Source organism: Pteropus alecto, unplaced genomic scaffold, assembly GCF_000325575.1.
Source record: "Pteropus alecto unplaced genomic scaffold, ASM32557v1 scaffold61, whole genome shotgun sequence".
Classification (NCBI taxonomy): domain Eukaryota; kingdom Metazoa; phylum Chordata; class Mammalia; order Chiroptera; family Pteropodidae; genus Pteropus; species Pteropus alecto.
Window position 1 is genome coordinate 4,884,256 of NW_006434835.1, and position 5,633 is coordinate 4,889,888.

General features: G+C 56.3%; 1 long non-coding RNA gene across 1 annotated transcript; it reads left to right on the plus strand.

Annotated features, from left to right (window-relative positions):
- The first annotated feature begins 1,650 nt into the window (after window positions 1-1,650).
- Window positions 1,651-5,348, plus strand: LOC112478495. The gene is made up of 2 exons (XR_003045870.1): window positions 1,651-3,637; window positions 4,042-5,348. It is a non-coding gene; the product is annotated as an uncharacterized LOC112478495 (long non-coding RNA).
- Window positions 5,349-5,633: the final 285 nt, after the last annotated feature.

A 5,633-nucleotide genomic window follows, 5' to 3' on the forward strand; every position in this document is an offset into this window, starting at 1 on the left:
GGAAGATGTAATTATGTTATCTGTGGCCCAGAGAAGTTGTTCACTTTGTCCGAAGTCACACAGGACAGACCATCTGACTCCAAAGCACCCCAACCCCCGACTGCTCTCCAAGGGTTTGGTTCTAGCTGGAGTCTGCCTGGGTCTATGGGAAGAGCCCTGGAGGCACCCCAAGTTGCCCTTCTAGACTTCGGCTAAGTTTTAAGTCAGTTTATAACGGAACAGAGATGTGCAGTTTCTTTACAGGGAGAATGGCTCCCAGGCCCGTCAGACCTAAGGGGGCGGGCTCAGGGACAGGGTCCGCAGTGGTGGGGTGGCCGGGCGTGTTCCCTCTGGGATCCAGTTTCTTTACAGGGAAAATGGCTCCCAGGCCTGTCAGACCTAAGGGGGCGGGCTCGGGGGCAGGGTCCACAGTGGTGGGGTGGCCGGGCGTGTTCCCTCTGGGATCAGGCACATCCGAGTCACCCGGAGGGCTGGGGTCAGCACCCCGCTCAGGGTCCATTTGCTTCCTGGGGACGTGCTCACTTGGGGACGAGAGAGGGGCTAGAGCAAGGCCGTGCTCAGCCACCCGACCGTTCACTGAGCTTCAACTGTGCGAGAGACTGTTTTGGACTCTGGAATGAGGTGGTGGACAAAATGCCGGAGGGAGAGAGAAGCGTGTCTGAGGCCACCCACTCGTTCACTGTTTGCTGAGCTTCGACCGTGCGAGAGACCGTTTTGGACTCTGGAATGAGGCGGCGGACAAAATGCCGGAGGGAGAGAGAAGCGTGTCTGAGCTCAGCCCACTGCCGGCCCTGTTCCCGGCCCAGCGCCCGAGGGCGAGGGGCTGCAGTGGAGGAGAGGTACAAAGGGACCGGGCAGTGGGCTTGGCCAGGTGATGGGAGGCGGGGCCTGAGCCCCCACAACGTTGGGGACCAGGACAGCCCAGGCTACTGCAGGGAGCAGGACAGGAGGGCCAAAGGCCAGGCGAGGGCACTGTGCCTGGAGCCTCAGGATACCTAGGCCCCAGAGCCCCGCCCAGGGAGAGGCTGGTACGGCAGAGGCAGAGGCAGGGAAGACTGCATCTCGGGGAAAGTGGTCCTGTCCTTGTCAGCTCGGTTGCTCGTTGTCAGTGACACATGTGGCTTCTGGTGTATACATCAGCCTCGTGAGCTCGGCTGATGTGAGTCTTCCCGCAAGCTAATCTGTGTGCTGGCTCTGGCATGGCAGTGCGGTTTCTGAGCTGGGTCACGGAGGGGGACGTGCTTCCCAGAGGCTCTCGGAGTACAACCAGGCAGTTCCTGCCACCAGCAACCAGGGGGACAACCAGGCAGTTCCTGCCACCAGCAACTTAGAAAGCAAAAGGTCATGTTTAGTTCAAGCACAAAGACCGTGAAGCTCAGATGACTTCCAGTGGCCCAGGCTTTTCGCCAGCTTTTCACCAGCCTCTGCAGCTGGAGCCGGGGCCGGAGTCACCATGCAAGCTGGGGAGACGCCCACATTATCTAGGTTGTCCCCCACCGTGTGCTGGAAAGTGCGGAGAGGGCCTCGGCCAGTCCTTCCTTGATACCCGTGCTGGCTCCAACACTTTCTGAGCACAGCCATGCTACGTGCAGGGCGTCGCCCTGAGCCCTGCGTGGCAGAGAGGAGACCCCTGCCCCAAAAAATTCCTTGAGGCCCTCGGGGTCTGGAGGGGGCTGCGGGGGCTGGAGAACCAGCCACCTGTGTGTGAGGTGGGGGCGACAGGCTCGCCCGTCTGCCTCTGCTGTCTTTGTGTTTTCTTACTCTGGGCCACGGTGGCTCAGGCCAGATTTCTATAAATTCCACGAAGCTGGTATCCAGTCTGTTCCGGAACGAGGATCTGTGTAACATTGTTTTCGGAAGTTTTGACAGAATGCACAAGGAGCTAGATTAAATTAAAACAAAATTGCAATCGCCGTCTGAATGACTGTGACAATACAAATAATTCGCAACCAAATTAATGCAATATTAGGTCTCATCATTACACTAATAATCTCACAGCAACAGAAAGACGACAGTTGTCTGGGGAGGAGTGATTCATTACTCGGGAGGACAGAGTTCTAGAAAGTCAGAATTTCCTTCTGCCATCTGAAAAGAGAGAAGAGCTAAGAATTCCAAAGCACCTATTATGTCAGGATGCAGGGGTGACAAAGGCACAGTCCTTGCCTTCTGGGAGTGCCTGGCTCACCGGGTGGGGACAGCCTTAAGTGACAAGGGAGAGGGCCATAGGGAAGACTTCCTGGAGGCGGTGGCATTGAGCTGAGCTTGGAAAGCTGAGTAGGATGCGTTAGGTCTTGCCCGCTCCTCGCTTCCCTTTTCTCTGCAGCCAGCTCTGGCTTTCGTCCCCTCTTCACCTTCGAAATGCTTTTCTCAAGCCGCCTTCACGATGCCAGGTGCTCGTCTTCCGTGACTTCCGGCAGCACGTGCGGCTGGAAGCCTCCACGGCCTCTGGGCTTCCCGCGAGCATCGCTGGCGCCCTTCCTCCATCTCCTCTGCGGGGTCCTGTGCGGGGTCCTGTCCGCTTCCCAGCCTCTGAACACCAGCGGGCCCCAGGGCTCAGCCCTCACCTCCTCTCTTCCCTGTCTCGGGCTCCCTCTGACGACTCGACACTCACAGTCCAGCCCGACCACCCCACTCCGGTATCTCACTGTCTGCACCTCCCTGGGATGTGTCTACCAGGGACTGTGTTTGACAGGAGGAGGGGAGGGGGAAGGTGACGTGTTTTAACGGGGACCTGCAATGCCTTGGCCGGATGGGGTGCCCACTGCTGGAGTCTCAGGTATCATAGCTGGCCTTTTATTTTAAATAAACACGGGCACGAATTAACGAAGGAATAAGGGAATGAAAGGAGTGACAAGTGAATGAATGAACGAACGCATTTCTGAAAACGTTGCATGTTGCCTTGCGTCAGACACCGTGCTGGTAATTTTCATAAATGTCTCCACGTTTAGTCCGAGTCATTTTCATAATGTTAATCCTTGCCGCAGTCCTTTGAGATGGGGATGATTACATTGATTTTGTGGATAAAAAACTCAAGGCACAGAGGACCCGGGTCATTTAACTTTTCTGGGCACAGTTTCCCCATCTGCAAAATGGCAACAGCAGATCTCAGCTGAGAGCACGCGGGGGTGACACATGCGACACTGTCACATTGTCCTGGCACCGGAAAGGGTCGATAAATCTGTGCCTGTCATCTTTATGTTCAAGGTCATGTTCCCCTTGGCTGGTAGAGTTTTCTTAGTGTCCACTCCTGCGTCTAATTCTCGGGAGCCCCCTCAGGTCCCTTGTGGGGTTCAGGTCACCAGCCCCCAGGCCAGCCTCTGCTGCCGATACCGAGATCAGACTCCAGGGCTTCCCGCGAGGACCTCACAGAGAAGCATGGCTCAGAGCGACGCTTTCCAAAGCAGAATTTTAATAGTGCAACCAGAAAACACAGCTCCAGGAGGAACAAGGTTTAGGAATCAACAGTTCACCGGGCTTCCTTCCTGCAGGACTTCTCAGAGCCTTCACTGGCTGCTAACCAGCATGGCTGTCTGAGGTGTAGAATGGGGTGTTTACCGAATACGCACTCGTGGGCATGACCTTCGCTGCACGCGTGCCATGTGGCGGCCTGAACCAGGCACTTTCCCAACCGCGTAAGGTGGGTGGCAACGTCTCTGTCTTACAGGTGAAGGACAGAGGTGCCAGCAAGTGAGGGACTTGTCTGGGTTCACAGAGCTTGGAGGGGAGGACTGGATTACAGCCGGAGTCCCCTCGCTTGGACCGGTCGCTCAAGCATCTAGGCCCTGTGAAGCTTTCGGCTTGTGGAATGGCTTAGAGCTGCTGTGCCAACGGCTTGGGCTCCTCTGAGTCATCAGGATGCCGTCTCATTAGATACAGTGTTTGGGGGATGGGGGGGTCACCGGTATCGGTGGTGAGCCCAGGAGTCAGGGGACAGGGGATGAGTCTCAGCGCTGCTATTTATGGGCCGTGTGAGTTGAACCCGTTCCTTCTGGGACCCCGTTTCTCCACATGGAGATAAAGGACCCCCCTCTCTGTCCCCAGGAAAAGTACTGGCAACAGCTTCCTCGGCCCATCATCCGTTTGATGCGTGCACCAGTTTAGTGGGGGAAAATGGTTTTCCTTAGTTGGCTTGAAGCGCCGACTCTTCTGGCCAAGCTACATCTTAAACCGTCCCGTGGTGGGCACGAGGCGGGAGTGCCCGCAGGAGACTTGCATTCGCATCAAGGCCCTGCTTGAACTTGCTGCGTGACCTTGGGCCTGGCGCTTCCCCCCTCCGGCCTCGGCGCTCCATCCTTATCCTTACAATGATGACTTGATTGGACTTGCTGCTCTCAACGCGTCCGCTGTCTCAGCACTTCACGGCTGGAGCTCTCTAGGCCAGGGACCGATGGCCTGCGGTTACGGCCAGCCAGGCCTGACTGGGGCGGGGGTCTCGGGGCATCATCCCTCCACGCCCCCTGCATAGCACAGCCCACGAACAGCCGCCCCCGCAGGTGAGAGATGGGGTCCTTGCGGGTCGAGCTCTCCTGCCCACAGGGCCCTGGGGTCCAGTGCTCATCAGCCGAGTAGGTAATTACGTGTGCGCTTTGTTCCCCGCACAAAGCAGCTCTCAGAGAACTTCTGAGAGGCTCCGCTTCCTGGCTGATTTGATTTTTTTTCAGAAGCGGAGTGTGAAAGCCAGGCTGAACCTGCCTAATTGTGCCTGCGAAGGCTATTCAGAGAGACCGTTCTTGGAAGGGAATCAGGACAATTAGCTCTTGGCTGCGGGGAGAGGGGGAAGCGAGCTAATCACAGTGAATGTCAGCCTGTTCCCAGGGGAGCCGAAGGGCACAGACTTGGGAGAAGAAATAGGGAAAAAAGAATATGCCGGGCTGCCTCTGTGGGCTGCGCCAGACCGGGACGGGGAGCTGGGGCAGGCGGGGCTCACCTCCGGCTGCTGGGCGGCCCTCGCTGACCTTGGACGCGTCACTCAGCCCCTGGGGCCTCAGTTTCCCTGAGCTTGCAAAAGGAGCAGATGGAGCCCATTCATCACGGGAAACGACAGGTGGGAGCCCTGGGGTCTGGAGCAGATGGTGCTGGGAGGGGCCGAAGACAGAGCTCCTGCAGCCCAGTGCAGGCCCCGGCCCCCGGCCACGTCTTGGCCTCTCCTCCTGGACCAAAGGAAAATTTCTAATTCCAATTCAAGCGCCTTATCGGGCTTCCAAGTCAGAGGTGAAAGGGCAGATCTCAGCTTTGCCTCTTCTTGATTCGGTGACATTAGGGACGTCCCTTGGCCTCTCTGAGTTACAGTGTCCTAAATAAATACATCATGGTACTGTTAACCTAAAAATAAAAGGCCAAAGTGAGCGGCAACAAACATTTATTTGAGATCCAAACGAATAGCTATTCAGGAGGCACCGATTCATCAGCCCAAATAGCGATCCCATTAGGAGGCCAAGGCAAGGGGTATTTATTTACGAGCAGGGAAAGGACAGATCAATAGAAGGAAGGCATTTCTATGGGTGCAGATAAGCTGACAATGACGCTAATTCTAAAGCATGTTGTTAATTTTCAGTCCTGTAGTCATCGGTGCAGTAATCACACTAACTGCTTTCTCGATATGTTTGCAAACAGTCGTTTGGGACACAATGTGC